We start from the raw sequence: 26,072 nt of genomic DNA on the forward strand, positions 1-26,072 counted from the left end.
GCAATTAGAGGTCAGAGTTGGTAAACTTAATTACAGTGATTTTTCTGCAACAGTTTTTTAAAAATTGGAATTGTCTGATTATTATTAGCACTATCTCTCTTCAGATATACCTGCTAATAATAATACACCTGAGCAACTACTTATCAGCATCAGTTTTTATTTAACTCCGTTAAAACATTATTTTAAAAACTGCCTATGAACTTAGATATTGATATCTTTAGAATCACAAGGACAGTCTTAAAATGTTTTACTTGATGGACACGAAGTCTTTCCATGTTGTCATTAAAAAACAAAGACCAAAATCCTGGTTAGTAGGCAGCACACAAATACTGGTAAATAAATAATTCAGTAAAAATTTGTGCTTGTGAGTGTAGTTGAAGAATCTGTGATTTAGCAAAACAGGAAAGATACATGAAGGGCCGGAAGCTCTGGCTCACGTTGACGAGTATCTGTGTTATGTTGTGAAATGGCTGATGGCTAAGTTCTTTCAGTTGTTATTGAGAAAAAAATTAAAAACTGGTCTGAACAAAAAACGGGCTACACTTATTAGTAAAGTTTCTAAGCCCATCCAAGGCTTTTCAAGAATCAGAGTGCCTCATTTGGCTTGCTGTAGCTTATTAATCCTGAGATCACAGTGGCAACAGCCAGATTTTTAACCTATGGTTATAAAAACAAGGACTTTAGTAACAAAACAGTGAGATGGGCTTTTAAGTGTATCGTGTAATATTTATCAAATATTTTATCTGTTAAACTGCTTTATCTAATGTTAGGTCTGGATTATATCTGTAATTTGTTTTTGGGCCTTTTGGCTGTAAAATAATATATATTTATATACATATGCATATACATATACATATGCATATGCATATACATATGGCTATTAAGTCTGGTTGACCATCCTGCATTTCCTCCTTTGGCCAGAATTGAATTTATCAAAGACCAACTCAGTTCTTGCCTGATGATTGCATCCTCACAAGATGATTTTGCCTCTGGCTTCACTAAAGTACTTTTTTTTGGAATGGGGGGTCATAGGTTCATTGTATCTATGAGTGATCCACTTGTTTGTTTCAGGTTTTTTTCTAATCCAACACTGCTTATACTGTACATTTATGAATAATATATGATGAGTTGTAATAAATTCTGGCTTTTACAAACAGCAGTGCTGTTCATTTGTATCAAAACTGTAAAAATGCAGCCTTATATGAAACATAGTAATTTAAAATGGATCTCTTTCTGCAGTTGCATATGCAAGGGCTATGAATAGGCTAATCAAGAGCAACTAACACTGAAAAACCTGAGAAAACTTTCATTTTAAAGTGATACAGGACCAACATATGAATGCTAGGGGGAGCTCTGATACAGCAAGGTTTGAATGTTTTATGGAGTTGCTTGACAAGAATTTTGTGATTGAGATTGCTTAGATGTTTTTTTTAATGTACATTTTAAACTCCAACAATGAAAAATTCTTATTGGCCCTAACTGTTTTTATTTGTTTTAAAAGAACAAAGACAAAGAACAATGTAATTAAAAATCAAAGCAAGCATTCTAGTCACAGGGTGTCCTCAGCCCCTGCAGTAATTCTTTCTGTGGAATTCAAGGAGTTGACTTGAGTGACTGAAGAACTTTTTGTAGTTACAATTTCATTGCAGTTCTTCTTCAGTCTAAGAATCTCAGTGTGTTTGTGTATTTATATAGTGCGTGAGAGAGAGATATCCCAAACTTAAACCTTTAGTCTCATTCTCACCCTTTTGCAACAGGCTGTTGCAGTCCTTTTCCCCATGCTGGCTAATTGGTTGCATCAGTCTTTGTTGACAAAACAGCCCTTCCTAAGCATTCCCAAGCAACTTTTTTCCTGCTTTGCCAACTCTAGTCTGCACAGTCTGGTCTCACTGATCGTTGCAATGTATAAAAATAATAAAATAGACTTGGGGGCTATCAGATCTGGGCTTCCAAAACTCTTTTTTCTATCTTGTAGTTGAATTTTTGCAGGCTTGATCTGATTGCCCTAGTGAGATCTAAGAGTTTCATACTTTCTTACTGCTTATATTGATATTTAAGTCCAATATTGGCCTTGCAAAAACAAAAAAATTCAGATTATTAGCTTTGGGGATGGTTCATAGAATGCTAGGCTTTCCTATGTGATTTGTTTGTTTGTTTATTTAATTTCCATATAATAAAGTTATAGGAAGCACCAATGTCATTATCTCACCTGCCTTTGTTAGCTAGATTGATATGGTAGAATATGAAAAGTAAAATATCTAAAGGAACAAAGAGAACCAAATTATGTAGAATAATTTTAATCTAGTTGTATTTGTTGAGTTAAATCACTAGATCTTGTCTTTTTGTGGAGGTGCAGTAAATGTTGAGTTAAAATTATTTCATTCCCTTATCCCAGCCTTTCTCATTTGGAGTTCTGCAGAACCCTAGGGTTCTGGGAGAGATCGTAAGGGGTTCCATGATACTGACAAAAAATGAACATAATGCTAGCACTTGCAATGGTGGGAATTTTTATGCTCAGCTGCTGGCCTGCCACTTTGCTGCTTTTGTAAGCATTGTAAAACATGGATTTTGTAGGTTCAAAGTGAATTGTATTAGGAAGTTTTCATATTTTTTGCAATTTTTATGCAGGGGTTCCCTGAGACCTGAAAAGTATTTCAAGGGAACCTCTAGGGTAAAAAGGGTTAAACCGCTGAGCTGCCGATCGGAAGGTTGGCGGTTCGAAACCGCGCGGCGGGGTGAGCTCCCGTTGTTAATCCCAGCTCCTGCTTACCTAGCAGTTCGAAAACATGCAAATGTGAGTAGATCAATAGGTACCGCTTCGGCGGGAAGGTAACGGCGTTCCGTGTCGTCATGCTGGCCACATGACCCGGAAGTGTCCTATGGACAATGCTGGCTCCAAGGCTTAGAAACGGAGATGAGCACCGCCCCCTAGAGTCGGACACGACTGGACTTTACGTCAAGGGAAACCTTTACCTTTACCTTTACAGTTAAGTCAAAGAGCTTTGTGGCATAAACTAGGATGCAGAAATCCAAACTGCTTTTGCAAGATGAGGATTAGCTGTTGGGGAAGTGGGTGGATTATAACACTGGATTTCAGTGCTGTGCATAGCAATGTCTGTGTATGTGTGTATTTAACTTTAAATTAAGAACTTTTAATACCGCCAACTTGGATTTTCTATTTTCTATTTCTGTTTCTATCTATGTTTGTATTTAAGAGGTATACTTTTTTAGTGTATTTTAATCTGTATTGTTTTTAGTTTTGTTGTAAACCGCCCAGTCGCTTCATGCAAGATGGGCGGTGACAAAATTTGAAAAATAAACAAACAAATAAATAAATTTGTGTGTGTGTGTGTGTTTTTGCAATAGAGGAGAGTTTCAAAAGTAGTTTCTAATACACTACAGGACGTAGGTTGGAGGGAACCAACCTACCAGCCTAAAACATGGAGGGAACACACACAGACCTAAACACTGTTGATTTTTATCGCGAGAGCAAAGGAGCTGCAGGAAAAAACCCACTTGAAACTACAGCTCTCAATGAGCTGCAATGGACGATAAAACATTAAGTACTGATACTGTACTTCTGACATACAAAACAAAGACCCTGTAGACTACAGTACCTCCTTTAATCACGCCACAGTTTCTCCTATTCTTATACTTTCAGGAATACACAGACAGATAAGACAGGACAAGCACATGCTCTCTAGTTTATTTCCATTCTGTATGGTAACAAAGATTACTCACATAGTAATTTTCCCTAGGCTTGCTTTCTTTAGAAATTACAAGAGAACAGTTATCATGTAAGTTACCTAGCATGGAAAAATACTAAAAGCTGTTCCTTTTAAGTTTAATAAGTATGCATAAATGCTATTTGCCTGTACAAGTAATTATGCATTCAAAAGCATTCAAAGTAACATCTTAGCCTATTTTATTTTATTCTTGTATTCCTTTCCATACTGTTATGTTTGTACATTTAATGCTTTTTATAATATTTAGAATAAGCGTATTTCAGAGAATATTCACGGAGGAATTACATGGGGAACTACACAATATTTTCAATATGTGAATCACAAACACTGTTTATAGACAGCCCCCCCTCCCCCCGTTTGCTGCTGTTCTGACTAGGCTTGGATATCTTTATACAACAGCCAGTGCAAAATCTATTATTTTTTATGATACATCAGTAGACTATATTCTAGACACTTGACTGACTGACTGGTTGGTTGGTTGGTTGGTTGATTGATTATGTGTCATCAAATTGGGGTCAACTCTTAGAGACCATATAAATAGATCTCCAGGATGCGGGCTAGGCACTTCCTTTCCTTAAGCATTATGTTTCTCACACTGCAGAACAGGAGAACCCTCCTGTGGATGTGGTTCCCAGCACCTTTCAAGATTTTGCTGCAAAATTGAAATATTTTAATGTGACAAAAGCAGAAAATTATTTAACATCAGGGACAGTAATCTTATTCATTATATTTCATTAAATTATATTAGTATTGATTTAGGTGGTCAAGCCTATACATCTGTGTTTATATGTGCCTCATAATTTGCTTTGTGCTGGTACCATACTACGGATAATGATGAGTTTAAACTTAAATCCAATTTATTTTTTGACCTAGTTCGGCAAGCTTTTGGAATGTGGCATCCACATGAAAGACCTAGCATAGTCTTCTCCAGAAAAATTGGGAAAATGAAAACAAGATGCATTGCGTTTCTGAATTGTAGTGGTCATCTTATGGCATTTGCATCAAAGGATTACTAATTATATTTTTGCAGTTCTTTGGATCTAAGGCAATACCTCCAAGGCAGTCTTAACAGAGTTTTGCTCATAGGATACTCTAGAGAGCTGGGAAAGCTTCCAGAATATTATTTACAGAGGGATTGATGGCTACAGAATGCAAGGAAAATTTAAAACAGTGCCCCTGTCGCTTCCACCCATGAAAACCTCTGTCACATCAAAGGTTTTCTAAAAAAAGGAGGAACTCGTGATTTTTACTATGTCTGAACCAATCAGATAGGCCAAGAAAGGCCATTTATTTGATTTGGGCATCAAGCTCAAATAGGTCTTCAAATAATTTTTGGATTATTGTCTCCCACCTACAACCATCTCAATATCCAGTGCAACTTCATACCTGAACACAAGGTCTGCAATATTATAAAAAGTAAAATAATTTTTGTTTTACTGTATGTATAATTTAACATATATTCTAAGGAAACAATTTATAAAAATTACAAATTGCTCATCTTGATCAGCAGTTTCAGTGCTTTATCCTTCCTGTTATGAACTGTGAAATTAAATTTATCTGTTAATATTTACTGGCATTATATCAAATGACCATTCTTACACCTATGCATGCACACAGCTGTACACACATGCCAGCATTTAACAGACACCGTTCAAAAGATTTGTTGTTGAGCAAAAAGCCCAATCTGAAGATAGTGAGTTCAAAGCACTAGAAGTGTTACAGATACTGCTGTGTGAAAATGCTTCCATGGAAATCAGTCCTTCACTCTTTTTTTCCTGGTACTAGTAGGATGTCATCCCATGGCTGTCCTCAGTGGAAGGGAACTCTACAAAGAGCTGGACCTACTTCCACTTTTCCCTTATTTTCCTCTTGTAGGAAAAGTTGGGAGGGCTCTGAGGCACTAAGTCAGCAGATATGACATGTTTTATAAACTATCACTTGAACTAAGTAGAAGCACTGGGAGGTATCATGTATACCTATATAGCTCTTTAGCAAAATACTAGAGAACAGCATGCAGCCTACTTATTCATCTTCTGTAGTGTTATGTTTTGATATTTTGAAGGTTCTTGTTCTAATATGTTGCAAAATATTGTTGGACTGGTTTTGCTGTGGAACACTTATAAACTGCAGTATAGTTTTTGTATGAGGGATAATTCCATAATGTAAATATTCTATGTAAGCAAGCTGCTTTATTACAAATATTTCCAAATGATATAGGGTAAATTATTCCACTTCCATGTGCTTTCAACCACTGGAAAATGTTTCATTTCTAACCAACTGAATTCTCCTGACCCCCATTGCCTCCCCACCCCCATCTCTGCAACTCCCATTATTATAGCAGATTTAAAATTTGATGAGGAAATCAAATCAAACTGATTGAAATGTTTAGACTGCTGGATTTCATATGTTTGATGACAAAACCCTTTCCAGACAATTTTATTCCTAAATTGTATTCATTACATAAATATACTTGTTGTGGTTTTGAAACAGAAAACAGAGGAAACCATATTCACTGTTACAAAAATCTAAAAGATCCAAGTTGTCAGCAAAAGGGAGTTTTTTGTCTCTCTGGCATCCTGAGATTTTCCTTTACTTTTCCTTTAAATTTCATGTATTTTAGGAATGCAGATGTATTTAATTCCTTCGCTTGATAATCTCTGTGTATGTGTGTGTGCGTGTGCAATGTGTACATGCATGCATGTGTGCTTTCAAGCCAGTGTTGACTCTTGCTGACTGCCTGGACAAGCCCCTACAGTTTTCTTGGCAAGATTTTCAGAAGCACTTGCCAGTTCCTTCTTCCTACAGCTGAGAGAGAATGAGTGGCCCAAAGTCACTCAGCTGGCTTCATGCCTAAGGCAGGACTAGAACTCACAGTCTCCTGGTTTCTAGTCTGGTGCCTTAACCACTACACCAAACTGGATCTTGATCTATATTAGAAAATTCTTACAATTTCATTTTTTTAAAGAATTTTATTAAATTTCAGAAAAAGATAAAAAGATACAGATATATGTATTTATTGTATTTTATAATAATTGTAATCTGTCTTGTTTTATGAGATTTTAACGTTTATGATTATAGTTTGATTTTATAACCGCCCAGAGTCCCTCTTTTGGGGGAGATGGGTGGTAATTAAATTTGAATACTAAATAAATAAATAAATAAATAAAAACAAAAAACTACAAAAAAAAGTGTGAAAACACAAGAGAAAAATGTTTAAATAGGTTACAGAGAGAAGTGACTTCTGACTTTAAACATAGAGAATATACAGCAATTTCCCATAATCAATCCCTTACTCTATATTAAACCAAAACCACATTATTTCTACAAGTCAACCCCTTAGCACATTATAAAAATCACTAAATACCATTGCTCCCTCCCATTATATTAAAAAAAGAGGAAAAAATATAAATCACCTAGTCACCCCGCCCCCCCAATAACAATTACTTGGTTTGGGCATCTTTCTGCAAGTTACATGTCATTTTGATTTATAATTCATTAGTCAATCCTCATCTTACTACTTTTAGAAAAACTGTAATCCTTTCCAAAGGAGTTGTTCTGCTTCTAGTTAGACACAAGATAACTGTTTATTGTGTATTCATATGCTTCCCCAATTAGCATTTCAGGGAACCAGGATTTCATCAAATATTTAATTAAGTATTTTTGTTAAGAGAGCCAATTTGTTGTAGTGGTTAAGGCACTCGGCTAGAACCAGGAGACTGTGAATTCTAGTCCTGCCTTAGGCACGAAGCCTGCTGTGTGACCTTGGGCGGGTCACTCTCTCTCAGCCCTAGGAAGAAGGCACTGGCAAGCCACTTCCAAAAATCTTGCAGACTAGTCCAGGCAGTTAACATTTACTCAGTCATACACACACACACACACACACACACACACACACACACATACACATACACAAAGGAGTTTTTAAAAATCAGTCTACTAGACTGCAACTTCTAAACTGTTTGGTTTTTAGGAGCAGTATACATTGGACCTAGCCTGAAGTAGGTTACAGGTATCCTTTTCCTTCTGTTGGGTTAATGTGCTCAGAACTTCTCATGTCCTGAGTCTTCCTAAATGACCTACTCAGAGGTGATTCAAAGAGTGGCACACATTAGCCAGAGAAAAAGAAGAAAAAATAATAAAAATACTTACATTGTTTACATAAAACACCACTGTGGGAAGATGGAGAAATAGTAGATACAGTGACAATGCTCCCCTCAAGTCAGAGGGATTCTTCTAACCAGGCAATCATTGGTAAGCCCAAATAATAGTATCCAGACAGACAGAAAGCTCATGGGATGCAGAAATATTCTCATTCTCACTGTTGGCTCCTCAGTGTGGTTTTGGCTCATCTTCATTTTTTAAATTTGTGCCTGTGTTAGATTTATATCCTGGCTTTTCTCCAGGAGCTCAAGGCAGCTTGTATTGGGATCTCACTTAGTTTTATCTCCACGGTTACATCCCTGTTGAGCAGATTAGTTGGAGAGATAGGTGAGGCTGATGATGAACTTGAATTGGGAACTCCCAGTCTTAGTCCAACAACTTAACCATTGCAGCATATTGGCATCTAACCTTTAACAGGTTAACTCTGTGAAAAATCTCAGCATTCCTTATAAATATTTACTCCTCATAGTTCCCAACATATTAGGAAGAATATCCTTTCCCTTTGCATAAAATCACTCTCAACTATTGGTTCGGATATTTGTGCCATAAGAGGTATTGTAATCATACATTCCTCCAAAACAGCAAAACTACAGATACTTCTTTTAAAAAAAATAGGTTTAAAAGATATATAGCCTGAAAACCTCTTCTCAGTTTCTTTGAAATTTAACTTGCACCATCCCCACATAAGCTTTAATGTTTCTGAAAATTTTATGCCATTCTGCTGAAAAAATGAAAATTTGTGTGTTTCTTAGATAGACTGGGGAGAACTGAACTCTGTTTTTCTAAATCTAACTCTGGATCTAGATATTATGTCAGACTGAACTATCTCTGGAATAGAGGTGTACAGTATTTGGATCCAAAACAGGCATTGACTTGTACCTCTCAACTGTTCCTTAAAGAAACTGTGTCTGGAGTTCACATGGTAGCTGCACTGACTTTGGAAATACATGTTTGAGTCAAAGAGGCATCAACAAGATGGCAACACATGGTTCCATTCTGTTGCAACCTCCTTAACTAAAACGGGTATTTTTCTGAGTCTGCATGGCTAAAGTGCGAGTCCTGGAAAATGTATGTCTCCTTTAAGGAACAGTTGATAGATGCAGGAAGGGTGCCCAAACCATGCAAACTCTTGGCCACTTGAGAACCAAATGCTACACATTTCTATCATGAAGTAACCTAATCTAGATTAGATGGTAGTTAGAGCTCTGGACTGGGGGGCCCTACTGGATTAGGTAGTATCTGTACTCTTATATTTCTTACATAAATTCCATATATTTTTGAGGTGGTAGGGATGGCAATTATGTTAGTAAAACACTCTGGCGTTTATTCTCCTTTACAGTACTCGAACTGCTGAGACCACACCTAGAGTGCTATGTATGATTTTGTGCACCACATTTCCAGAAGGCTATTCACAAGTTAGAATAGGTCCAGAAGAGGGCAACAAAGATGATACAGGGACTTGAGGGCATGCCTTAGTGGGACAGGCTTAAGGGACTTGGAATGTTCAGTCTGGATAAAAAAAAACAGAAGACACAGTATCAGTGTTCAGACACTAAAAGAATGCCACAGGGGAAATAGTCAGAAATAATTTTCCTTTGCCACAGAAGCTAGGACTAGAAATAATAAATATAAATAGCAGCAACTTAGATTTCATTTAAATATTAGGAAAAACTTTATGACAGTAAACTTTATTCAACAGTCCTTTTGACTCCATAGACGAATCCATATAATTTCTGTGGCAACAGAATGGAAGAGGTTTGCAATTTCTTTCTTTGAAGAAACAAATACAGATCTGTCTGATTCAGTCACATGGACAATAGCTTTAGTCACTCAGTGATTCAGCACAGCAATGGGCACTTAGATTACACAGCCACAGGAAGATAGTATCATGGGATGCTATTGATAGCATATGATGCTATTTATATACCTTGGTTTTTGATCCCAATAGTTGTGACTAATAGTTGACTATAGAGAGGGAAGCTATAACATGTTATAATTCAGGCTTAATTTGAGTGAGGGACTAATAGGACATCTGTGGTTTTTGTCCTTTGCTTTGTTTATATTAAGCTTTGCCAATAATTTTTCAAAAGCTTGAAGTAGAACTATAAAATAGCATATTAAAAGGTGATACACATATCAGTTTCCATATTTTTCCATAGATGAGTCAACAAGAAGATAAATGTCTGGAAAACACTGCAAAATGCATCAATTTAACTATGCTAGAATGCCATCATTTGTAATAAAAACCACAATATTAATGGGAAGACTATTTTGAACTTATTTTGTAGGGAATGCTATAATTTGGTCTTGCTTATATTCTTCTAGCAGACCTGGTTCTTTAGAACATCTGTAGACAGTTAAACCTTTGTGACATGGGAAATTTTAGCTAAAATGTGCTTATGAAGTCATTTTCCACTGAGATTCTAGCTGTTTTGACTTACAACACAATTTGCTATAATATTTTAAGCAGATGTCCTTCCTTTGTTCTGCTTCTTGTAACTTCTTATGTCATTAACTTATAGAGGCAACATCAGACTTTGGCAAAAGTATACTTGCATGATGTGAAAGTACACTTTCTGCAGAGAAGGTTTAGGCTACTGGGTTATGCTTCACACAGATAATAGTCTAGTTTGAAGATGAATGGTCTTTCAAAAAAGCTGTTCTTAAAAGAGAAAGTTCAGTTGTATAAGTAAGCTAAGGTTCCCTTTCAGTAAAGCTCAAGTCATGGTGACTTTGTGGATATGTCCACTTAGTTTTCTTGGCAAAACTTATAAAAGTAATTTGCTATTGCCTTCTTCTGGGATGGTTTACAATACAGACTAGCTTACAGCCCTGGGATTTCTTTGTGGTCTCCCTTCCAAAAACAAAATCAGCCCATAATTGGCTGGATCAGTATTCAAGCCAGGATCAGTTAAGTGCTGACATTCAGCTGTTGTTTGGAAGACTGAAATCATTTACACAGCCTACTTATACTTTTCATCTTCTTTTGCTTATAAAAGAGCATATGCTATTTTATATCTTTGTTCTAATTTTCACAGGTAAAAAAAATGCGTAGTGTCACTTGACACAGTCAAGGTTTTACTGATCAGCTAATCAGTGCAACATCTCATTTGCATGTCTTAATTATATACAGTGAACTGCCACTTAATGAAGATAGCAGAAAGATGCTTAAATCTTGTAGAAACAATCTAGAATATTCTGAATACAGTTTCATTTATAGTTTATATTATATTGCAGGCAAGACTTATTTGCCAGTAAACTAAGTTCATCCTTTTCAATTCCCAGTTCTCAACTTAACAAAGAATTGCAAGATCATCATTACCTTCTCCTGGATCATACTGAGAACAAACAAAAAGAAGTAAAAATACTTGAACATGCATTTAAAATTATATTTTTATTTTGTTAGCTACAAGATATTTTGGAACTGTTTTCCCTAAAATAGGATTCAATATTTTGCAGACTTTTAAACTCCTACCAATTTAAAAAGATAGTCACTTTTATTGGCAAATTATAGACCAGAAAAATAGCTCATTACTTAAGTTTTGTTAGGGATTTTTATTAGTTTCCAGAATCAGGATAAAAACTTTAGTTGTTTCTGCATTATCCAATTAATTCAGAATTGTTCACTCTTGATTCATTCATTGTTTTTTAGAATTCAAATTACACTGGAGCTATTACATTAAATGTTATCTGGAAATAGATAACCTGACTTTGGAGGTGATAGGGGTTGTGTATTTTACTGAAAATGCAATTGAAGCACCAGCCTGACTGATGGAGGGCTCTTTTGCCTTTAAGTGAAAGCTTTCTTTGTGCTTCTGGTCCTATAACCAGGGGCGTTGTCAAGCCTTATCTGCAAAGTAAGATCAGGGAAGCAAGATTCATACTTGCCCCCTCCCTTAAAACAGGGTCTTTGTCCCTGTTCTTTTTTAAAAAAGAACAGAGTGCTAAAAGAGTGCTATTTTTAAATAACAAAAAAAGGAAATATAGTGCCAGAGTATCAAACATTAAAAGAATCAAAACTAATTGGGAATTGTTTGTAAGGCTGTGGCTTTGTTCACAAGGTGATTCTCCATATTGAAGTAGACTGCATGCTTCCATGAGGGAAAACATGCAACTGGACTGGATATTTACTTCTTTTTTTATGTATAAATTACATTTTAAGGCCATCCAACTGGTTGATGACTCTATGCAATGTACAAAATTAAAAACAGAGATATAAAATAACATGTATCAGTAGAAAAGGAAGATGGGCATCCTGACCAAAGAAACAACCACTAAAAATCTATCTACCCTCGCATAGGGAACCTGCATCCCACCAAAGCCCAGAGCCTTGGGAAAGAGTCAGTTGTCAAGGGATGTTTAAAAGAGAGCAGTGCAAGGGCCACTTTAATCTCTGGGGGATACTTTTCCAGAGGCTGTGTATTGTAACAAAGAACGTACGCCTTCTAGGTCCCATCAGATGGCATTGCTTAATAAATGGGACTTGAAGCATGCTCACTCTGCCTGATCTTACAGGATGGGTAGAAACAGTGGGAGAAAGATGGTCCCTCAAATAACCAGGCTTTAGGCCATGTAGAGTTCTGTAGGTGACAACCACCATCTTGAATTATACCCAACAGCCCATGCAGCTCGCATTGCAAAAGTGCTACATGGATGTACCATGCCATACTCATAACTGGTTCTGCCACTGCATTCTCCACCAGCTGTAGCCTCCAAGTGTCTTCAAGGACAGTCCCATGTACAGGGCATTCTAGTAGTCCACATGCAAGATGATCAGGGCATAAGTGATCATGAACAGGACCTCCTGATTCAGGATCAGGCCAGTTGAAACATGAAACAAATCTGTGCTAAGGCTTTCCTGGTCTCAACTGTCACCTACTCTTGTAGTGGGAGCTGTGAGTCCAGGGACACCTTCATATTGTGTATTAGTTCCATCTGAGGAAGTGCAACCCCATACAAAACTAAAGTTGGAGAGTCTCTGGATCTAGATGGTCCATGCACCCACCGCCATTCAGTCTGTCTAGGGCTGAGCTTAGATTTGTTCCTCCCCATCCAGACCCCAACATTTTCCAGGCACTGGGACAAGACTTTATAGCATCATTTGGTCAGTTTGGAGTTGAGCTGTGTAGCTAAGTATCATTTGCGTACTGATGATACCTGACCCCCTGCTAACAAATGATCTTCTCAGCAGGAAGAGCACCGAGTCCAGTGGCACCCTGTAAATCACAGGCTTTGGGCCTGATTTCTCCACCCTTGGTCAACACTGACTGGAACCAGCCACAGAGAAAGGATAACCACCACAAGTCTGTGCCCTCCTCTCAGTCCCTGTAGTCGGTTCAATAGAAGAGGGCGCCATTGAGAGGCAGGGAGAGCTAGGATGGTTGCATCACCCTACCCCAATGCGGCCTGAAATCAACAACAGATGCAGTCTCAGTACTATGTCCAGCCTAAAACTTAACTGAAAAGGATCCAGATAATCCACTTTCTCCATGGCCTTCTGAAGCTGCATCTTGACTACCTTCTCAACAATCTTTTCCTAAAAGGGGAGGTTGGAGACTAGAAAAAAGTTGTCCAGGTCTCTTGGCTCCAACGATGGCCTTTTGAGGAAGGGGGAATGCACCATCACCTTCTTCAAGGCAGGTGGAACTACCCCCTCCCTTAAAGAGAATGCTGCTACCACATGGTAGAAACTAGGGCCTCAGACATATTGCCAAATAGATCCTCAGGAAAACCCCCAAACTCCCTCTGAAACTCATCCAAGTCCATTAGTTACCCAGCTAGACCAGCCTAATAAGTCCTATTTGCAAGAGTGGAATAACCTCTCTGGGCCCATCTCTGTCTCAGATATGCATGCCAGGCCAGCTTCTCATCCACAATCAAATCATACATACATACATACCGATCAGGCATTTAATAGTAACAGATGGAGCCCAGAACCTCTGAGGATCTGGTGACCTAGTATCAGGAATGAATATGGGGGCTGGAAGGTGGGATTTGTAGACACTGAAACTATCTTTCCTGTGAGCAGCCTACCCTCCAATTCCTGCAAAATATCTCTCTGCCTATCACCCTGATGTTGTTGCTTGCCCTTTCCCTCCATCTCAACCTCTCCCTGAACCCTGCCCTCTCTCTCCAAGTCCATAGGGCTCCTCCTACTTTACATGTCATTCCACAACTAACTACACATCCCACCTGACATGTCAGACCACAGTGACTCCAAAACTGTTCCTGCTCTCAAGCACTCAGCAACATCAGGCATGGCTGGATATTGTAGGTTATACAATCACACCTCTTATATCCCCACACAGTCCTGCTAGCCCTGAACCTAGCACAGGCACAATTCCTTTTCTACCTCACAGGCCCCCGTCCCCGGTCCAGTCTAGGTGGGCTCCAGATCTAACAGTTTGGCAGGCAGTCCAACAGACAATCCCAGCTGCCAAGAAATGGACATAAATCCTCTGGAGCAGCCTTTCTCAACTTTTTGACCCTGGAGGATCCCTTGAAATATTTTTCAGGCCTTGGAGAACCCATTCAGGCTCAAATATAGGCCACAAGTTACAGATTATTATATTAGTTTCATGTGTAGGCCTGTACTGAAAATAAAGAATGAAACTAACCTCTTTAATGTGAAGTTGCCCAAAGTTAAAATAACTTTTTAAATAACTTGTGATCTCCCAGGGAATCCCTAGTGACCTCTCGCAGAACCCTAGGGTTTCACAGAATCCTGATTGAGAAACCCTGCTCTGGAGTGATCTTGCTCGACAGAGACCTGGGTGCAGGCCCAGAAGATCTACATCTGGGTATCTGTGGAGCTCAGTCTAAAAATATGTGTGCCCCTCAGCTTTACCCCAATCCCATTGCCCTGATATGTCCTTCAGGTAATTACTCTCTGCTGGGGAATTGGTGTGCCTCTAGTGCCAAAGTTCTTGCCATCGCAGTTCCTCCTGATCTGCTGGGCTCCCCAAGGCAGTAAGCCTCCAGCTGAACCTCCTCTCCATCAGAGTTGGCTTTTGGTGAACAGCTGAGAAATCAACTTTCAAGGGTATTCCTGTGAGCCTGTTTTCTTGTCTTGCCTTTTCCACTGAAGGGCTTTATAGTTAATGAAGCGGTCTTAGGAAATTTGCCTGTGCCTTAATTTTATTCAACCATGATTATTAATAAACAATAAATAACATAATTAATGTACATACCTGTATATATAAATCACAGCAATCCTAGTTATTTGTTTTCCTTTGATAGGATCAATTAATTCACATTGTGTTCTCAACAGTGATCTTTCTTTCTGTTGAACACCTCCTTCAAAATCCATGGAGATTGTGTTACACGGTACTGTTACCAAAGCAAGTCTGTGAATGATAATAAAGATTGTACATGTGGCTATTTCTTTTTTAGACAATTCATGTAAACTGTGAATGAATTATAAACTCAAATCTGACATCTCATAGTTATTTCAAATCAGTTTTGCTTATGCCAAGAATAGTAACAATGTAAAAGTTTTTCATTGACTATGTTTTATTATGCTATCAGTTACTATGAATTTGTGTGAAAATAATCCTGATTGCTATTTAAGAGAAGAGTAATGATAATTTGCATATAACAGTATTGCTTCTCCAGAGCAAGAAGCAGCTCATATTTTCACTTCCAGTGATTCAAAATATTAAGGCGAGTGAAAAGGCAAATTTTAGCTTATACCTCTTGCCTCCTGGAATTCCACTGTATTCTGACCTTCTGTTCTTTTAGCACTGCAGAAAAGTAGTGTCACAAACCAACTGTATAGACCATATTATGTAGATGTTGTCCCCAAATAAACCATAAGCCAGAAGTCTACTGACAGGTCAGAGGCCTTTGGGTTTCCCTTGAGCTGAAAACCATAGGAAGGTAGGTTTTCCTGTTTTAAAATCTTTCGTTATTTTACTTGTCTGAATAAAATAGAGTTAGATTTTCGGATGGGAAGACTGAAGTTCAAGTCCATCCTTAGCCATAAAAGTTAGTGGGTAAGTTTGGATCAGTCTCTATATCACAGTCCAGTCTACCTTCACAGAGTTGGGGTTGTGGGGGGGAGGAAGGAGACACATTATTTATGACAAGTTGAGAGAGGCAAAACCTGTTCATTTGTTTATTTGATTAAAAAAAATGTTTGAATCAGATTCCTTTTCATGCTATTTTAATCCCATTGGGGTTAAATATTAGGTGCAAATGTAAATGCAGAATTTACATTCCAGGATAAGTTGTATTGAATGGAAGGCTAGCAGTGGTATCATTGGACAATCAGTCCTGGAAATGTAATTGAATTAGAAAAGGCTACAAAAAGAGCAACTAAAGAAGGAGATGTGATTTCATCCTCACAAAATAAAGCTGTTCACTAGTATGAGATAGTAGGAATATTAATCCTAATTTAAACTATTTATGAAAACTACTTATAAATACGAGAACAGGTTTTATGCGAGTAGGTACATTTTTTTAAAAAATCTGTAAACTGTGGTACATTTATATGCATCTGCATCAGTGTTGACAGCTGTCTGCATAATCACAGTGTTTGATCATCTTACAGGTGAGAGTTAGCTAAGTTATATGCTCCCAGTCCAGGTCCACTCTTTCAACTAAACCATGCGAAAGAGATTCCCATCCTTAAACTGAAATGAAATACCAGACTTTAAAGCAGTTGATCTACAAAGATCCATCTGTTCCTATGGTGAAAGGGAAGATAATTGCATTTTTAACCATTTCGTAGAAATGTCAAGAGAGAAGGAGATAGATACAACACCATAGCAATATATTAATAAAAGAACAGTAATAATAATATGTTTGGTGCATGTATATAAGATTTCTTATTATTATTTCTTCTTCTTGTAAGGGTTAGATGAACAGTTGAATGTGTATAGATTACTTCCTGTTCTTCATGTTTTCAAATTGCTTATATTGCTTTATTTAGTATAGATCCTTATGTTAGGTCATGCTAATTGGCTTTACTGGAATTACATACTTTTGAAGATTTGGGGAGCAACATGTAAACAAAGAGAAGTATGCTAAGTATCAGTGCAAATATTTTTGACTCTCTCAAATAGACTGTATAAAATATAATGATAATGCAGGTATATACTGCATTTGTATGCCGTTATAGAATGACAATATAGATTCATTAATGAGTATTTATACTTCAGATTTCAAAGATTTATAAAAATGATGTTTAATGATAAACTTTTTTGTGGCTTTTCTTCATATGGCAATCAGTTAAAGCTTCTTTTTAAAAACTAGTTTTAAGGTTTTAGAATATACGTTACAGTATATAGACTCTGTTTATGAACTTTTAAACATAGCACAAGGCTAGCCATTTTCAAAAACAAACTCCATAAAAGTTAAGTAACTTGTTGGACAATTTCTGTAAGAATTTTTTTCATAAGCTTATCTAATATTGTATGCTTAATATTCTTAATTGTATTTTTTTACAACTGTCTCAGGACTTCCTTGGAAACAAGAAAGAGCCTTTCACCTGATCCACACAGGTAAAATATATTTAATATATTTTTAAAAATGTATTAGAAGAATTAATTTCAGTGTATCATGAACATCATACAAGTTCAGTATAATATTGACAATTAACCCCTCACCAACCAAAACAAAACTTACAGCTGTCAGTCCTCTCTCTCACTCTGTTGTGGAGTGTCATTCTGTATACTCTAGAACAGGATAAGATACTGTGGACTCCAATGGGAAGGTGAGCAGGCTGTTATGAGTCTGCTCATATAAGGTAGCTTTCACTGTTTTTTCATAACTGAAGCACCCTCAAACAGTGTTTACCAAGTAATCCTAGGAGATTCTTAAGAAATGGTTGAGATTGCCATGTAGAAAAGGAATCTCCCCACAAATCATTTACAGGCTGTTATTACAAATAACTCCTGCACTGCAGTAGGAAATTCAGCTTAGAAGAAAAGGTAGCTCTCATACAACATTAAATACTGCCCATGGTTATTTTAAAAACAAAATAATGATTTAATAAAATTCTATTTGAAAAATGCTCTGCTGAAGCTGTGTTTCATAAAATCAAACAAATTAGCAAGCAATATGTTTAAAATGATTTGTGTTAGTGCAAACTATACGGGGGAAATCAATTGAAACAAAGTATATTTCAATAGAGTTGATTGAAGTGGTTTATCACTGTGACAAATAATCTCTTGGACTTTACTTTCTCCAAATAAGGGAATGGAGGAGATAGATTGTGTTTGACAGTCTTAGAAGAGGGTCTCTGTGCAGTCATTGTCAATAAAAGCCCATCATCCATTGACCCATTAAATAGCTTCTTTTTGTCCAAGCAAATGGCCTTCCTTCATCTAAGATATACTTGTCTCTATATTTACCTTTTTAAGTCTTTTTGTAGATTTATCCTGATAGTGCTCCATTACAATATAGGTTATACAGTATATCACACTATCTTCTTAATTGTCAGACTATTGTTGGTATAATGAAGCATCTTCATCTATCTGTATGGAAGGTTTGAAAAACAGGATGTGAACCAGTTGTCCCTTGAAATGCTAACATTCCTCTAGATGTTTATGCTGCATTTTGAAGTCAAATTGCTTACCTAACTACAATTAACTTTTGTAGCTATTAATGAGATACAGTGTATGGATGAATGGTAAATATGTTTTAGAAGAAGAAAACTATGAATTTTAAAAATCTGTGAATGTTTCCAGATGGTAAAACAAAATTTCCTGAAAAATTTGTGAGTTCTAATCTAGTCTGATATGGTTATAGTGCTTTTGAATATTGCTTCATCCATCTGCAGTCTAGTGGAAATGAGGTTTTGCTGACTGCCAGCTTGAAAAAAAAATACATATTTCTTTGTAGTAAAGAGAACAGAAGTGAAGTTGCGGAAACTTGTACTGGACTTCTTGTCTATAAACTGACCAAGATTGATTTATATTTGTGATTAATAGGCATCCCATAAAAGAGCAAGCCCAATCTCCTATATCCATATCACTGCAAATGTTTAGTATTTCTTTTTGTAAGAAGTTTCATTATGACAGTCTTATATTTTATAAAATATGTATGGTATTCCACCAAAGTTAAAATACCTAGCAGTTCAAATCAAATGGTTATTATACTTTATAGCTAAATTTAATTTATACCAGCTCATTCATGATACCATTCCATCATAAACATTCAGATAAATATTTTTGTTAGATTTATATTAATTCCTTTGCCCTATGTATGTATGGATATATGCTTAAACCATGCATTTGAAACAGACCTTTTTCTAATCAGATACTCTCTAAACAGTCTTGATTCTCATTCTATCCATGTCTCTAGAAAGCCAATCATGTTTTCTGTACCCTCATTTTGTTCCCAACCAACCATTCATGTCACCCAACAGAGTAATTTGCTCCAGAATGTTGTGTATCTTTTCTCAGAATGGTTCTTCCATTATCACTGGAGCATAACATGCAATTATCAGCAATCTATAGATTTCTATTTTCATATTCACCCACAACAACCTGAATGACACCAATTCATACTTTCTGATAGATATTTTAGCCCTTACATGCATAATTAACCCTACAGTTCACTACCTGATGTATTCATCAACTCTATTCCACAAAATAAGATCACACTCATTCAGATCTTTTACATCCTTACTCCTTTCTCCCAATTTTGCAGATGCACATCTATTCTTATTTCTTTCAACTCATTCATTATTTATGCCTTTTATCATTTATTCCTCTTAGATTGCAAGCCACAGTCTTCCATATGCTATTGTGAGCCCATAGATAATAAGAGAGGCTTAATTGGCTAGTTCAAGGGGAGGGATTGTCTGATGAAATTTGAGATGAGCTAATTGTAAAGGCACACCAGCACGACTGCCATTAATCCAGTTCTGCTTAGGCATTGATGGAAGACTCAAGGAATTGTAGGTGAGCATGGGTGCCATTATTCTCTCTTCTGCTTCCCCCTCAACCTGCATATTACAGCCTTCAGGGATTTAAAATGAATGCAACAGAGTTCTGATTACTGCCCAAGAGAAGTTACACCATCATGCACTAGGCCAGTATTTATACTGAGGCACATGGCCGCTACTTATGAAGCCCCCACTTTTGAAGGATCAGTAAAGTTCAATATTTGTGGAAACTAAGGGCATTTCTTCAGCAGATGCTCTTATTGGGCATTACAGCTCTTTATTACAAAACCCCTGCAAACAACTAATGTCCATGTTACCAATACTCTTCCCTTATTTATTTTAAAAATACCACAGTTTTGGAATTGTCCAAAATATTCTATATTACTAATTCAGGATTTTTAGATGCTGCTAATGCATCTGGGCCAAAAAAAATCATTTTAATTGAATATTCTGTCAACCTGCAACTTTAGACAATCCAAATTATTCTTGCAATAACTGAAACATTAAAAAAACCAAGCTGATCTAAAATATTAGTGGAAATAAAAATATGTGACTCATCATAAAGTTGAAAGTTGGCAAAGTTAAAACCTCCTATCATTGTATGATCCCTGTAATTTAGATAAAGTATATGTAGGGGGTTGTTTTTCCATAAAAACTTTTAAATTAAATTAATAATCCATTGTCTTTGGAGAACCCCTGCATTATGAAAGATGTACAGTGTTTCTTCTCCAGCAAAGGATCATTACCTTGTGGTGCTGGAGCTTGAGCACTTCAGTGATGCCATGAGCTAAACCATGAAGGCCACCCAAGATGGGAAGGTCATGACAGAGAGGTCAGACTAAATACGATCCCTGGGGAAGGCAATGGCAACCCACCCCAGTATTCTTGCCGTGAAAACTAAATGGATCAGTACAACCAGAGATATACCATTGGAAGATAAGGCTACTAGGGAGGAACAGAGGATAAGTTCAACTAGCCCCAGATGTGATGACACAGCTAGCTCAAAGCCGGAAGGACGGCTAGCAGCTGACGGTGCTGGTGGTAAACAACAAATCCGATGTTCTAAGGATCAACACACCATTGGAACTTGGAATGTAAGATCTATGAGCCAGGGCAAATTGGATGTGGTTATTGGTGAGCTATCAAGATTAAAGATACACATTTTGGTTGTCAGTGAACTGAAATGGACTGGAATGGGCCACTTCACATCAAATGACCACCAGATCTACTACTGTGAACAAGAGGACCAAGAAATGGAGTAGCCTTCATAATTAATAGTCAAGTGGCTAAAGAAGTGCTTGGACACAATCCAAAAAACGACAGAATGATCTCAATTCGAATTCAGGGCAAGCCATCTAACATCACAGTGATCCAAATATACACCCCAACCACAGATGGTGAAGAATCTGAAGTAGAGCAGTTCTATGAGGATCTGCAGCACCTGCTGGACAACACGCCTAAAAGAGATGTTATTTTCATCACAGGAGACTGGAATGCTAAGGTGGGCAGTCAGATGACACCTGTAATTACAGGTAAGCATGGCCTAGGAGAACAAAATGAAGCGGGCATAGGCTGATAGAGTTTTGCCAAGACAACTCACTCTGCGTAACAAACACTCTTTCCAACAACCTAAGAGACAGCTTTCTACATGGACTTCACCAGATGGACAACACCAAAATCAGATTGACTACATCCTTTGCAGCCAAAGGTGGCGGACATCTATACAGTCGGTAAAAACAAGACCTGGAGCTGACTGTAGTTCAGATCATGAACTTCTTCTTGCACAATTTAGGATCAGACTCAAGAGATTAGGGAAGACCCACAGATCAGCTAGATATGAGCTCACTAATATTCCGAAGGAATATGCAGTGGAGGTGAAGAACAGATTTAAGGGACTGGACTTAGTAGATAGGGTCCCAGAAGAACTATGGACAGAAGTCCGCAACATTGTTCAAGAGGCGGCAACAAAATACATCCCAAAGAAAGAGAAAACCAAGAAGGCAAAATGGCTGTCTGCTGAGACACTAGAAGTAGCCCAAGAAAGAAGGAAAGCAAAAGGCAACAGTGATAGGGGGAGATATGCCCAATTAAATGCAAAATTCCAGAGGTTAGCCAGAAGAGATAAGGAATTGTTTTTAAACAAGCAATGTGCAGAAGTGGAAGAAGACAATAGAATAGGAAGGACAAGAGACCTCTTCCAGAATATTAGAAACATTGGAGGTAAATTCCAGGCCAAAATGGGTACGATCAAAATGGGTATGATCAAAAACAAAGATGGCAAGGACCTAACAGAAGAAGAAGAGATCAAGAAAAGGTGGCAAGAATATACAGAAGACCTGTATAGGAAGGATAACAATATCGGGGATAGCTTTGACAGTGTGGTCAGTGAGCTAGAGCCAGACATCCTGAAGAGTGAGGTTGAGTGGGCCTTAAGAAGCATTGCTAATAACAAGGTAGCAGGAGACGACGGCATCCCAGCTGAACTGTTCAAAATCTCGCAAGATGATGCTGTCAAGGTAATGCATGCTATATGCCAGCAAATTTGGAAAACACAAGAATGGCCATCAGATTGGAAAAAATCAACTTATATCCTCATACCAAAAAAGGGAAACACTAAAGAATGTTCAAACTATCGAACAGTGGCACTCATTTCACATGCCAGTAAGGTAATGCTCAAGATCCTGCAAGGTAGACTTCAGCAATTCATGGAGCGAGAATTGCCAGATGTACAAGCTGGGTTGAGAAAAGGCAGAGGAACTAGGGACCAAATTGCCAATATCCAATGGATAATGGAAAAAGCCTGGGAGTTTCAGAAAAACCTCTATTTCTGTTTTATTGACTATTCTAAAGCCTTTGACTGTGTGGACCATAACAAATTGTGGCAAGTTCTTAGTGGTATGGGGATACCAAGTCATCTTGTATGCCTCCTGAAGAATCTGTATAACGACCAAGTAGCAACAGTAAGAACAGACCACGGAACAACGGACTGGTTTAAGATTGGGAAAGGAGTACGGCAGGGCTGTATACTCTCACCCTACCTATTCAACTTGTATGCAGAACACATCATGCGACATGCTGGGCTTGAGGAATCCAAGGCTGGAGTTAAAATCTCTGGAAGAAACATTAACAATCTCAGATATGCAGATGATACCGCTTTGATGGCTGAAAGCGAAGAGGAACTGAGGAGCCTTATGATGAAGGTGAAAGAAGAAAGTGCAAAAGCTGGCTTGCAGCTAAACCTCAAAAAAAAACCCAAGATTATGGCAACCAGCTTGATTGATAACTGGCAAATAGAGGGAGAAAATGTAGAAGCAGTGAAAGACTTTGTATTTCTAGGTGCGAAGATTACTGCAGATGCTGACTGCAGTCAGGAAATCAGAAGACGCTTAATCCTTGGAAGAAGAGCAATGACAAATCTCAATAAAATAGTTAAGAGCAGAGACATCACACTGACAACAAAGGTCCGCATAGTTAAAGCAATGGTGTTCCCCATAGTAACATATGGCTGCGAGAGCTGGACCATAAGGAAGGCTGAGAGAAGGAAGATCGATGCTTTTGAACTGTGGTGTTGGAGGAAAATTCTGAGAGTGCCTTGGACTGCCAGAAGATCAAACCAGTCCATCCTCCAGGAAATAAAGCCAGACTGCTCACTTGAGGGAACGACATTAAAGGCAAAACTGAAATACTTTGGCCACATAATGAGAAGACAGGACAGCCTGGAGAAGATGCTGATGCTAGGGAGAGTGGAGGGCAAAAGGAAGAGGGTCCGACCAAGGGCAAGGTGGATGGATGATATTCTAGTGAGGACGGATTCGTCCCTGGGGGAGCTGGGGTGTTGACGACCGACAGGAAGCTCTGGTGTGGGCTGGTCCATGAAGTCACAAAGAGTCGGAAGCGACTAAACGAATAAACAACAAAGGGAGAGTGGAAGACAAAAGGAAGAGGGATGTCATGAGTAAGGATGGCGAGCAGGGGGCTCCCATCCAGGCTGTAAAGCACATGCGTAGTACTGAGGAATTAGGTAGCCATTCAAAGAGACACAGATCGGGCCCGCCTTAGCCTTTGGGGTTTATATGTCTGGGTTTTTCCCACGCTTCTTCAGTTTGTTAGGATTTTCTGTTATGTAGCAGTAATAAAACCCTAGAGACCTATTCCTTGTCTCAGCGTGGTTCCTAGCTGTTAGGACAAGGGGCCGACCAAGGGCAAGGTGGATGGATGATATTCTAGAGGTGATGGATTCGACCTTGGGGGAGCTGGGGTATTGACGACCGACAGGAAGGTCTGGCGTGGGCTGGTCCATGAAGTCACGAAGAGTCGGAAGTGACTGAATGAAAAAAAAACAGTGTTTCTTGGGATTGCCTATTTTTACCATAGAATTATTCCTAAATTTGCTATTCTGTTCGCACAATGGGTGCTGCTTTTAACTCCAAATTTTAAGTCCATTTTTCACCTCAGGCAGATATTGACTTCTCAATTCATCTTCCATTGTCCAGATTCTGCCTGCCTCTTTTGTTGTACAGGCTGTTGCCCTTGATTTCATCTTGGGAGCTGTATTTATCCAATATCCTCTGAAGTTTTGAGGCAACTTCCTGCCTTCTGCCTTCTTTTCTCAACAGTTAGTACAAGCTGAATGAAACTATGGTTTAATGAGGGACTTTGGGCCACCAAAGATGCCCTCCATCCTGGCAGCATCTCCTAGAGCGTGCTCGTTACCCATAGAATTTATAATTGACCAAGAACCTGGAACATCTGCAGACTTCTCACAAACCTACCCAGTGCCGGGTCAGATGAACACACTTTGAATCTTGTCTATTTCAAGTATGCAGAATAAGAAGCTGATGCCCTTTTCTGTAAAACAGAATACTTCCTACCTTATATCCTCTGTAAGCTTCATTCCACACCCAGAAATCTTTGGAGCCCAATCCTGATTCCCTATCTGCCCTGTGTGACTCTTGGAAGAGAGACTATTTCCTTAACAAAACTCATGGTTAGCAAAAGCAGGAGCTTTATGCACATGATTCAGTGGCCACTTTGTCTTCTTCAGCCCCCATTTCCTAGGAACAGGCCACAACAGGCTGCTATGCATCCCTCCTTCCTTAAGGGATGAGGTTTTGCAAATCTTTCCTGATAGCTGACTAACTGGGTGTTTTGGAGTATTTAAAACTACCCATCTTCATTGTGATTTTATGTTGGAACAGATGTCAAGAATTACCTCATGATCTGTAATGGTATGTGGGAATGATCTTGGGAGACAGGGGGAAGAGCTACAGCCAGGACAATAGTCTGCAGCAGGAATGGGGGCATTACAAATGTCTCAGAAGGGACCTTCCCTAGATTCTTGAGCTGTAAAGGCAACAGGGGAGAAATGTGCTTTCAGACTTGCAAGATTCTCTTAATGTAACCTTACAGTAAAGTAGAGCTAGTACTTCTCAGTGTGCTTCTTATCTGCAGGGCCGCAACTAGGAGGGGGCAACCTGGGCATGTGCCCTGGGTGCCTCGCTGGGGGGGCGCTAAAATGAGCGCTGGGGGAGTGCCAAAATGGGCACGGAATCCATGTTTGCCCCAGGTGACACAGACCCTAGTTGTGGGCCTGCTTATCTGGACTACCTCACATGGCTGACATTGTGTGGTATTTGTTGCTGTGCAGAACCTCAGACCAGGAAGTCTACTGGCCTGCTGTAGCTATTCCCTACTCTTCAGGGGCCTTGGGATACAGTTTCCATAGACTTTATAATTGGCCTACCACATGTCAGTTTTCTCTCTCTCTCTCTCTCTTTTTAAATAATAATCTCTTTTTTAAGATCTTAGAAAAAGATGGTCGTCTTCATTCTATGTTAATTCTGTGTTGGTGCCTCCCCTCCATGCCTGAAATAGTCTGATTTAAGATAGAGGCTTGCACTTCATGACGCATTTCTGAAAAGCACTATTTCAGTTATTAATTGGAAAGGTTCATCTGTCCTCAGCCCATCATCCACATTTGAATGGATAAATGGAGAAGACAATTGTCACAGTAAAATAATACCTCCATTGCTTTGTTAGCTACCAGTAAGACAGTTAGATAGTCCTTCTACCCATGGGGAAGTTTGTTAATAATCTCAATCCATGCCTCCACTCAGTTGCCAAACTTTGAGGCAAGTTATGGCTGCCTTTTTCCTAATGTCTTCCAGGCCTCATGCATCCCAGAAGTCTTCCAATTTTTCTAGGAGCTTCAGGCAGCTCCACTCTTCTTTAAGGGGCAGCTAGATCACACCAGTCCTTCTACAAGAGCTCTG

At 38.4% G+C, this 26,072-nt stretch overlaps 1 protein-coding gene across 1 annotated transcript in view; it reads left to right on the top strand.

The window, feature by feature from the left end:
- The first annotated feature begins 17,365 nt into the window (after window positions 1-17,365).
- The window catches only part of IQSEC1 (IQ motif and Sec7 domain ArfGEF 1), a 168,215-nt gene continuing 159,508 nt past the window's right edge, over window positions 17,366-26,072 (top strand). The window contains exon 1 of the mRNA XM_063291819.1: window positions 17,366-17,410. The gene's annotated coding sequence lies outside the window, so the exon portion shown is untranslated. The remainder of the gene's footprint in view (window positions 17,411-26,072) is intronic.

This window comes from Candoia aspera, chromosome 2, assembly GCF_035149785.1.
Source record: "Candoia aspera isolate rCanAsp1 chromosome 2, rCanAsp1.hap2, whole genome shotgun sequence".
Classification (NCBI taxonomy): Eukaryota; Metazoa; Chordata; class Lepidosauria; order Squamata; family Boidae; genus Candoia; species Candoia aspera.